Raw genomic sequence first — 12,013 nt, 5'->3', positions numbered from 1 at the left:
GCCGCAAAATAAATTACTAGAACACTACGGAACTGAGCAACAAACACACGTAGAAGAAGCTAGTACGGATTAATAACGAAGCCACAGATCCCTTGAAACACTCCTTTCGTCTATGTGTCTGAGCTTTTGTGGTGTCTCACGAAGTGTGTCTTGCAGCCTTTGCAAAGTGGAGCACACGAGATAAACCACGTGACGTATTGCTCTTCAACGTGTACTAGCGTACCCAGACTAATCCTCAGCACTGCTACACTCTTAACTCAGTATAAATAAAGATCACCAGCCTCGCTTACATCCCGCAGGACAAGGTTAACGTTGTCACTACGCCTATACCACTAATCAACGCCCTGTCGCAGTCCAACTATCGTGTTCGACTTTGTAGTCGGCGGTAAGAAGAGGTGGGCTACAGAGTGGTACAGCAACTGTCGTCGTAGCGAAGCTAGAAAGGAGCGGAAATGGTTAGCCAACAAGTTAACACAGTAAACGGAAGATTTATTTAACTTGTATGCATGAAGACTCATTACAAATAATGCAACAAGATTGAGAGTCCAGCTCTCAAAATCAGCAAGAAAGAGGCTCTTTGAACTAAACCATGAACAAAGGTGCTGGAGCCACAGGTAGGTGGCGACTGCGTAACATCACACAGCGAGGTAGCTCCGAGAGCGAACTGATGTGTGGCTGCCGCCAGCCGTCCCATATGGCGACGGCGGAGGGCGTTCATGTTACGGAGGTGTGGCTCAGCACTGGGTCCACCAGATCCTGTGCGACTGCTGTCAGCATCTGAAGGAAACTTGATATTCTGTTGCCAACTTTATGACGCTGGTAGGGTGGTATTACAAATAATGGGAGAAAACTGGTGACTGAAATATCATGAGAAGATCCCGTCGCAACGAAAAACGCCTTTGTTTTAATGATTACCACTCCAATGCACGTATCATGTCTGTGACACTAGCTCCCCTATTACGCGATAATACAAAACGAGCTGCCCTTCTTTGTACCTTTTCGATCTCATCCGTCAGTCCTGCCTGATGCGGATCCCACACCGCACAGCAATACTCCAGAATAGGGCGGACAAGCGTGGTGTAAACAGTCTCGTTAGTAGACCTGTTGCACCTTCTAAGTGTTCTGCCAATGAATCGCAGTCTTTGGTTTCCTGTACCCACAACATCATCTATGTGATCGTTCCAATTTAGGTTATTTGTAAACATTGTGTTGGCACCCACCTACATAGGTAGAAATGATCATCACGATAAAACAAGAGAAATCAGGGCTCGCACAGAAAAATTTAAGTGCTCGTTTTTCCCGCGTGCCGTTCGAGAGTGGAACGGTAGAGAGACAGCTTGAAGGTGGTTCACTGAACCCTTTCGCAGGCACTTTATTGTGAGTAGCAGAGTAATCACGTAGATGTAGATGTATTGATACGTGATACCACACAAACTACTTTTAAAAGACTTTTAGATATGACCACTACGCAGGAAAACTGCCATCCCAAACAATAACTACACCAGGTCCAACGGGCCGTCAGCAACTTCCTTCGATAAGCTCCTCCTTAAGGAAAGTTGGATTACAGGGTAAAGCCAAATAGGAGAACACATGCATAAACACTACGTTTCAAGTTTCCACTGCAACAAATGGAATGCATGTATATTTAGAAAAAAGGCTAAAATGTTCACCTGATCACATTTGCAATTTGCCAATCTAATAGCTTCTAGGGGCACAAAAATTTCATTTTCAGTATTTCATATAATTATTGACCTAACAATTACAGAGGATTCTCCCTCCTGCCAGCGACATATCTTATCCATAACACTTTTAAAGAGAGCCGAAGGAATATTCAGAGCACAGCTGGAGAGTATCGAGCAGGTTTTATAAAGGGAAGGTCTTGTGCATACCAAACACAAAATCTAAAGAATGTAATAGAAATGAGGGAAATCAGAAACTTGAAATACGTGGTAACTTTTGTAGATTTTAAAAAGGCATGTGGCTCAACTGATAGAAATGCACGAATCGACATTTTAAAGGATTTCGGAATCGACAACAAAACAAGAGAAATAATTAAAGTAACTGTAACAAACACAATATCAAAAATAAAATTTATGGGAGAGCTGTCAAAACCTTCTGAAATAAATCAGGAGTAAGACAGGGAGATAGTATATCGTCCCTACTTTTTACCGGCTCATTAGAAAAGTTAGTGAAATAATGGCGAAAATCCATCAATGTTAAGGGCGTTCAACTAGAAAGAAACCAATGTGAAATCACCATTATCTTCTAGCTTTTACAGCTGGCATGGCATTAATCACTGACTCGCTGGAGAACATATCACAGAACTACAGAAACAAACGGACAAAACAGAACTAAAAATATCATTTGAAAAGAACACATTTCATGGTTCAAACGTGTGTGAAATCTTATGGGACTTAACTGCTAAGGTCATCAGTCCCTAAGCTTACACACTACTTAACCTAAATTATCCAAAGACAAACACACACACCCATGCCCGAAGGAGGACACACATTTCATGACAAATATGAATGATGACCCTCGAAATCTTGAAATTCATAATAACACGATATCTAAAACAAGCTGTTTTGAATACCTAGGGGAATGGATAACAAGCAACACAAAAGAAAAGGTAGCCGTAGAAAATATACATGTGATAGAAACGGCATTCCAAATGACAACAAGTGTGTAGAACAATAAAACTTTGTCCTGAAACACAAAACTAAGGAACTACGGAACAGTGGTAGGCCTACAGTCTGAATCACCGCATGCAACAGAAACACTCAGCCTGAGAAGATGAGGGGACCTTGGAAAACTGGAAAAAGCTGAAAGAAGAATTCTAACGAAAATAATGAGTCCTAGAAGTAATAGTGATGTTGAATACAAATTAAGGTACAAACAGAGAGCTCTATTTGAAAATGGAGAAATTAACACATAATGATGGAAAGAAGTCTACAGTTTTATGCCAGATATACCGAATAGATAGTGACAGACTAACCAAGCAGATCTTCAGCTTACTAAACAACTACAAATCCAAACCCACGTGGTTCACCGAAACTGACAAAGATATGAAAAACACAGGAATTAGAATGGACATGATAGATAACAGAATGCTTTTTAGAGAAGCAACACAAAAGTCAGGATTTCAGGAAAGAAAGAGCTCTGTAAAAGGAAGAGACTGCGCCAAGGAAGAAAAAGAAAGACTCTCTTTAAGGATGAAGGAAGCTTGAGAGCAACGAAAAAAAAACACAAAGAGGTAAAACTAAAGTTGATTTATCGTACCCTCCGCAAAGGTTTATTAGAATAAGTAATTTTGACCGAGGGACGATCAAAAAGTTTCCGTTCGAAGGCCGTAAGAGTCCATTCCACCGATGCATCACGTTAAAGATACCCACTTAATAAGACACTGTGTGGTGCATCACGTCCTCGTCCGACAGGAACTGGCGTCCCTCAGAGGCCCTTTTCAGAGGACTGAAGACGCTTGCGGAGAGATCAGGACTATAGGGCACGTGCTGCAGTTGTGTTGGCGTAGTTTCTGCTTTTCGACATTTGCGATATGGAAGCATGCGCTGTCACGAAGTAGCAGCGGTTGTCTTCGACAGATATCCTGCCCACACACATTGCTCATATCACCGGTGCTACGACAGTAATAAGAGTACTTTGGTCATGCTTGAACGCATTTAGCTGTAACATCGCCACTGTAAACGTTTCTTTATTTACCGCAAACGCGTCGGGCACTAATCCCTTGCCTACATATCGGTGCTTATAACCCAAATCGGAGTCGCTCTACGTTGCATATACGCTGTCGCAACGACCTCAAACGGGAACTTTTTGGTCACCCCTAATATAAAGTATGTTAAAAGTTAACAGATATTAGAGTTTACAATGGACCGGAAGCAGTGGCGTTTGCGTACAACTGTTAGTGGTAACAGACAAGCAATACTACTTGAAATAACGGAAGAGATCAAGGTGAGACGAGCTACGAACGTAGCCGTCGGTACAGCGCAGTGAAATTTGGAGTTGACGGGCTATGACAGCAGACGACCGACGCGCGTGTCTTTGCTGACAGCACAACATCGCCCGCAGTGCCTTCCCTGGGCACCTCGGTCTTGTTGTGGTCTTCAGTCTTGAGACTGGTTTGATGCAGCTCTCCATGCTACTCTATCCTGTGCAAGCTTCTTACTGCAACCTACATCCTTCTGAATCTGCTCAGTGTATTCATCTCTTGGTCTCCCTCTACGATTTTTACCCTCCACGCTGCCCTCCAATACTAAATTGTTGATCCCTTGATGCCTCAAAACATGTCCTACCAACCGATCCCTTCTTCTAGTCACGTTGTGTCACAAACTTCCCTTCTCCCCAATCCTATTCAATACTTCCTCATTAGTTACGTGATCTACCCATCTAATCTTCAGCATTCTTCTGTAGCACCAAATTTCGAAAGCTTCTATTCTCTTCTTGTCTAAACTATTTATCGTCTATATTTCACTTCCATACATGGCTACACTCCATACAAATACTTTCAGAAACAACTTCCTGACACTTAAATCTATACTCGATGTAACAAATTTCTCTTCTTCCGAAATACTTTCCTTGCCATTGCCAGCCTACATTTTATATCATCTCTACTTCGACCATCATCAGTTATTCTGCTCCCCAAATAGCAAAACTCCTTTACTACTTTAAGTGTCTCATTTCCTAATCTAATTCCCGCAGCATCACCCGACTTAATTCGACTACATTCCATTATCCTCATTTTGATTTTGTTGGTGTTCATCTTATATCCTCCTTTCAAGACACTGTCCATTTCGTTCAACTGCTCTTCCAAGTCCTTTGCTGTCTCTGACAGAACTACAATGTCATCGGCGAACCTCAAAGTTTTTATTTCTTCTCCATGGATTTTAATACCTACTCCGAATTTTTCTTTTGTTTCCTTCACTGCTTGCTCAATATAGAGATTGAATAACATCGGTGAGAGGCTACAACCCTGTCTTACTCCCTTCCCAACCACTGCTTCCCTTTGATGTCCCTCGTCTCTTATAACTGCCATCTGGTTTCTGTACGAATTGTAAATATCTTTTCGCTCCCTGTATTTTACCCCTGCCACATTCAGAATCTGAAAGAGAGTATTCCAGTCAACATTGTCAAAAGCTTTCTCTAAGTCTACAAATGCTAAAAACGTAGGTTAGACGACTGCAAAACCGTGGCCCCGTCAAATGAGACCCTGTAACACCGAAAATGCGGGGTGCATGGCACCTGCTACCGGTATATAATTGTTTTTGAATTGTATGTAAATATTTGTAATTTAAATGCTTTCTTTTAATAAGTAAGGACATTGCTGCACTTAGTTAGAAGTCTGTTGACATTTCACTGTATTTATCTGTGTTTTACTGTGAAACTTATAAGCTCTGGGAAAACGCCAAAGTTATTGTTATTTGCATCAACTAGCAACGATAACAGCAGCGCTTGTGCGTTGCAAAATCTTTGGGTACGGGGTTGTTGCGCAGAGCGCGCGGAGAGAGCGGGAGACGGGTTCCAGCGCTTGTGGTGTGCGGAAGTGTGGCGTTCAGCTCTCGCAGTAGAGAGTACGATTTCGGCGGCATCGTGTACGAGCGCCGGCCAGATGACTAGTAGCAGGAGGAAGGGCAGTGGATGGGCGGAAGCGGCTGTATTAATTACAATTGCCGTTCCTGTAATTAGCCGTGACCCCACAAGATGCTACCGTCTTCAACAACAGCCGCAGTTCTAGCAACACAAATTCTTCGTCGGCTCCGAGTTTCGTCGCACTCACAGCACTGAAGTAAGGTTGTTCACTGGTAGAAAGTATTAACGGCTAACCCAGCAGCACAACTGAATGTAATTTGATTAATGAATTTTATTTAAATAATAATCAGTTAAATTCAGGGCGATTGTGTCCTCATTGCCCCCAGACATTGTTACCAGGCAGGGTCCTTTCCCCCTTTTTTCCCTATATGCTAAACGAAGTTTGAGAATCTATCACTGGAAAAAATCCAAATCTAAAGAAAATGCACAAATTAAGAGTGCGGAAGTTTTATTTGTTTTACATATCGCTTGGAGCACATGGCTGTTTGCTTTGGTACGTATTCTAGTATTTAATTCTATTCAAGGCTGTAAAATAGGCTCAGTTGTTCAGACAATAATATGAAATCCAAATTGAAAACTAATTAACTGCAAAGTAAAAAGTGCTTGCCTTTCTCTAAATTTCTTTGATGACGTTATGTTGAGAGCTCTGAAAGTCATTGTTCAAGTAACGAAGTTCAATACTAACATACAGTTTATGTGGGTATTTTAAAATCATTACTCGATTGCCTTTTTCAAAATTTAATTACAAACTTCACTTAAAAGTGACTTCTCAGTTTTCTTTATCATTACATACTCACTTAAAATTAGTGTCAAAAAACGTGACAACCATCAGTTGCCACGTCAGTGTTTAATAATAAATGTTTTTCTTTCCCATCATCTTGTACAGCATTTTGGATGTAAATCGCCCTAGTGCGCTGGCGACCGTAATTATTTCCTTTTCGTTCATTAGTGTAACTTTTGGATTCATGATCAGTGGTACCCCTTCTCTGTCCATTGATGTTCGTGAGTGAATGCACAAAATAACTTTCATTTTTCCAAATTGTATCCCTGGTCGGTTTAATTACTGTTTTATTTTTAGTAGACTTTTCTATCAGAAAGATCGGTTGTACACTTTCCCCCTACTTATCGATATTACTTCTTCGGGAAAGATAGCCTTATACAATTAGAAACATTCCATTAGGTATACACTCGATCCACGGTCATATTTTATATCGCAAGCAGGATAGGCCGGTTAGTAAGGGGGAGATTACAACCTGATTTCAGTTGGTAAGAGCTGATGGTAGGGCTCGAGTCCAACTGAACCGATCACTGACCATCTGCAGCCATTCACGGACTTAATGTTCCCAAACAACAATGGAATTTTTATGGGTGACAACGCGCCATGTTACTGGGTCACAAGTGTTCGCGATTGGTTTGAGGAACATTTTGAATACTTCGAGCGAATGATTTGGCCGCCCAGATCTCCCGACCTGATTCCCATCGAACATTTATGAGACATAATTGATCATCGCAATTATAGCCGGCTAAAGAGGCAGCGTCGCTCAATATTTCTACAGGGGACTTCCAACGACTTGTTCATGTTACGTCGAGTTGCTGCACTTTGTCAGGCGAAAGAATGTCCTGCACGATATTAGGAAGTATGTCCAACACTTTTGTCGCCTCAGTGTAATACGAACCTTTTTCAGTACTTTTTCTCGACTAGCCTCCAGTCCCCCCTCCCCCTCCTATATACACTCCTGGAAATTGAAATAAGAACACCGTGAATTCATTGTCCCAGGAAGGGGAAACTTTATTGACACATTCCTGGGGTCAGATACATCACATGATCACACTGGCAGAACCACAGGCACATAGACACAGGCAACAGAGCATGCACAATGTCGGCACTAGTACAGTGTATATCCACCTTTCGCAGCAATGCAGACTGCTATTCTCCCATGGAGACGATCGTAGAGATGCTGGATGTAGTCCTGTGGAACGGCTTGCCATGCCATTTCCACCTGGCGCCTCACTTGGACCAGCGTTCGTGCTGGACGTGCAGACCGCGTGAGACGACGCTACATCCAGTCCCAAACATGCTCAATGGGGGACAGATCCGGAGATCTTGCTGGCCAGGGTAGTTGACTTACACCTTCTAGAGCACGTTGGGTGGCACGGGATACATGCGGACGTGCATTGTCCTGTTGGAACAGCAAGTTCCCTTGCCGGTCTAGGAATGGTAGAACGATGGGTTCGATGACGGTTTGGATGTACCGTGCACTATTCAGTGTCCCCTCGACGATCACCAGAGGTGTACGGCCAGTGTAGGAGATCGCTCCCCACACCATGATGCCGGGTGTTGGCCCTGTGTGCCTCGGTCGTATGCAGTCCTGATTGTGGCGCTCACCTGCACTGCGCCAAACACGCATACGACCATCATTGGCACCAAGACAGAAGCGACTCTCATCGCTGAAGACGACAAGTCTCCATTCGTCCCTCCATTCACGCCTGTCGCGACACCACTGGAGGCGGGCTGCACGATGTTGGGACGTGAGCGGAAGACGAACTAGTGGTTTGTGGGACCGTAGCCCAGCTTCATGGAGACGGTTGCGAATGGTCCTCGCTGATACCCCAGGAGCAACAGTGTCCCTAATTAGGCCGGGAAGTGGCGGTGCGGTCCCCTACGGCACTGCGTAGGATCCTACGGTCTTGGCGTGCATCTGTGCGTCGCTGTGGTCCGGTCCCAGGTCGACGGGCACGTGCACCTTCCGCGGACCACTGGCGACAACATCGATGTACTGTGGAGACCTCACACCCCACGTGTTGAGCAATTCGGCGGTACGTCCACGCGGCCTCCCGCATGCCCACTATACGCCCTCACTCAAAGTCCGTCAACTGCACATACGGTTCACGTCCACGCTGTCGCGGCATGCTACCAGTGTTAAAGACTGCGGTGGAGCTCCGTATGCCACGGCAAACTGGCTGACACTGACGGCGGCGGTGCACAAATGCTGCGCAGCTAGCGCCATTCGACGGCCAACACCGCGGTTCCTGGTGTGTCCGCTGTGCCGTGCGTGTGATCATTGCTTGTACAGCCCTCTCGCAATGTCCGGAGCAAGTATGGTGGGTCTGACACACCGGTGTCAATGTGTTCTTTTTTCCATTTCCAGGAGTGTATACACACAAAATAAATGTAGAATGTTTGTCACTTACTACATTTTTTCTGTCCATCCAGTGAAATTTGAGCATCATGCATGACGTTGTAATTTATTACTTTTTTACCGCTAACTCTATTCAAAATACGTTTTGCAGACAGTGTCTGAATATTCCACTGAATGTACCTGCCAAGTTATGTCATTGTACGGCATATAAATCAGGAGATTGACGTCATAATCATTTAGGACCGTGAAACGATTGTTACATGCATTGGAGTTCGATTCTACAAAGAGTCAGAGGCGGTGGTTTATTGGCTCGCTAACAAGCCCGTCTTGTTCCTTAAACATTGCCTCTACCCAATTAATGGCTCGGCGCTCTGATGCGCGACCCCTGCCTCAGTTATCGTTAGTATTAAGTAGTTAGTGTATTACGTGCACAGTCTTTCCGACTTCTCTGCACAGGCACAACTGCTTTATTGATCACTAAGGATCCCATAATCCCGACGTGATGCGTTCGACACAGCTCGCATGACCAGCCTGTTACGATCACGAGGGCTGTCAGCCGACATCCCAGTTACGCAGGCTGCACATTATTCCAACTTTCACGCCTTACAGCCAATCACTCTCAGGAAAAGGTTCGAAACATTTTCACTGATGAAATGCAATGCAGTTCAATGCAATGAAATGCAATAGAAATGCAAAGTGCTGCTTCCTGCCAAGGGTTTTAAAAGATTGCTGGAAGACAGTGTCCATCCTGGGGAACTCCTTTCAAACTAAGTGAATGATCACACTGAACTATTGGCTGGAGACCCCACTTGCGGTAGTTTGGCTGTCTCTGTTTGACGCCACATCAGCGACTTGTCCATCGATGATGAGACGAAGTGATGGAGCTAGAGGTAAATCTCCGACTCGGTCGGGAATTGAACCCGCGTCCCCAGGGCCCGGAGGCAGCAACGCTAACCACTAGTCAAATGTAAAATTATAAAAAATTTAAAAACTTTCTACAAGTTTATAAAAATTTTATATATATTATGTCAAACACATTTGCCGTTAATTCTCTTTTTTAAAGAAGTGGTGACCAAATCGGTACCGTAACTTAATTACTATCTTCAAATCAAATGTATTACTATAAATGCACCCACATTGTACAAGACCGTTGCATCGTCCATAAAATTCTTATTTTAAATCTTCAGGTAAAATGTGCTACGTAGAGACACCCTATCTGTGACGGCAATTGGAACAAAAAGCCTATATAGCTTCGTAGTTTTTTTTAATCTGTTGAAGTTTCCAGATAATTATTTTTAATGGTAGGTGTAATTGAGGCAATAGATAGAAAAATTTTGAAAGTCTTAAATAGTTTTACAGAAAATTTTTAAAATTTTTGTAATATTACAATGATCTGCTTGAGATCGCTTTCTCTTATTCTGACAATGTCAGAGATATTCGCTAACCTCTAGGTCACCAGCTACGGACTGTATTTTGTAGTTGCCACAGACTATTGCCCAATTAGCACTATTAAGGCAAGAACGGCGCATTATCTCCAGCCGGGACAAAAGCTTCCTTCCCCTAGATACAGATGACTGGACCTGACGTAAAGAATAGTCACAGGACGAGCCTACAACCGCGACCAGAAAATGGTATATTATCTGTTAATGATTTTATCTGTTTAGAGCAGACAATGGTTGGGTGGATAACAAAGAAAAAAAATGGGAAGAAAAATAGACTTGGGTGGTTTTGGAGGTTAAATAAAGAGGGTTTTCAAAATTAAGCTTGCCTTTTGTATGAATTAAAACTTACTGTAAGAACCTATTACAAGCTTTTGTTATACAACTGGGATACAGACTTCTTTTTTGTCATCAGTCTTCTGACTGGCCCTCCCAGAGTTCCTCTCCTACTCCAACAACTTTACATCAGAGTAGCACTTGCAACCTGAGTTCTCAATAATTTGCTATAATGTATTCGAATCCCATTTTTCTCTGCAGCTTTTACCCTCTACATCTCCCTCTAGTACCCTAAAAGTCTTAACACAAGTCCTATCACTCTGTCATTTCTTCTTGTCAGCGTTTTCCATATATTCCTTTCCTTGTCGATTCTGATGAGAACCTCCGGTTATCAGTCCAAATCTCAAAGGCTTCGATTCTCTCCTTCTCCGTTTTTCTCGCTGCGGTCCATGCTTCACTACCATGTACTGCTGTGCTCCAAACGTACAGGACATCCTCAGAAATTTCTTCCTCAAAGTAAGGGCTAAGTTTGATAGTAGCAGACTTCTCTTGGCCAGGAATGTCCTTTTGCCAGTGCTAGTCTGCTTCTTATGTCCTGCTTGCTCCGGCCGTCATGGGCTATTCTGATGCCTAGGTAGCAGGATTCCTTAACTTCACCTAGTTCGTGATTACCAATCCTGCTTTTAAGTTTCTCGCTGCTTCGATTTCAGCTATTTCTCATTACTTTCGTCTTTTTCGAATTACTCTCAGTCCATATTCTGTACTCATTAACTGTTCAGTCACTCAACAGAACCTGTATATCCCCTTCACTTTCACTAACTTTTAATAGAAGGCTAATTTAGGCCATAATGAAACTGAAATGAAGGTGGACGGACATTTAGCCAGGTTACTGAATAGTCCGTGCACAAGCCAAGTTGTTCGAGTAAAATGAGAGATCAGCAAAGACTGAGACAACGACCTGATGCCAGGTGTGTGGGTGACGTTAGACAAGATACGATACATATCCGCGAAGCTGAAAGTAATAGAGCTTAGACAAGTCTAGAGGAGAACTTTATCCAAATAACTGGTGGGAATGATGATGAAACCTTCTGAATACACACCTGACAATAAAACTGAAGCACTCAAAAGGCAGATGTCAACGTAACTTCGTACACGTAACGCTCCATCGGCAGGTCTGTAAATGATTCGAGTTTCAATTTTCTGTGACAGATAGGACGACTATTGTTATGGTGACGACGAACGAGACGTCGCCAATGTTGGCTGGTGACCAATGCTAAACAGAAACATATAAATCATAGCAGGTTTGTCAGTAACGTCGATAAGGACTGGCTGCATGGTCTGGAACTGCAACGACTAAAATAATTAGAAGTCGTTGGTAAAAAATAATATACACTCCTGGAAATGGAAAAAAGAACACATTGACACCGGTGTGTCAGACCCACCATACTTGCTCCGGACACTACGAGAGGGCTGTACAAGCAATGATCACACGCACGGCACAGCGAACACACACCAGGCACCGCGGTGTTGGCCGTCGAATGGCGCTAGCTGCGCACC

This window comes from Schistocerca gregaria, chromosome 7, assembly GCF_023897955.1.
Source record: "Schistocerca gregaria isolate iqSchGreg1 chromosome 7, iqSchGreg1.2, whole genome shotgun sequence".
In the NCBI taxonomy this organism is placed as follows: Eukaryota; Metazoa; Arthropoda; class Insecta; order Orthoptera; family Acrididae; genus Schistocerca; species Schistocerca gregaria.
The sequence above is the reverse complement of the archived record's forward strand: the minus strand, read 5'-3'. Positions refer to the sequence as shown.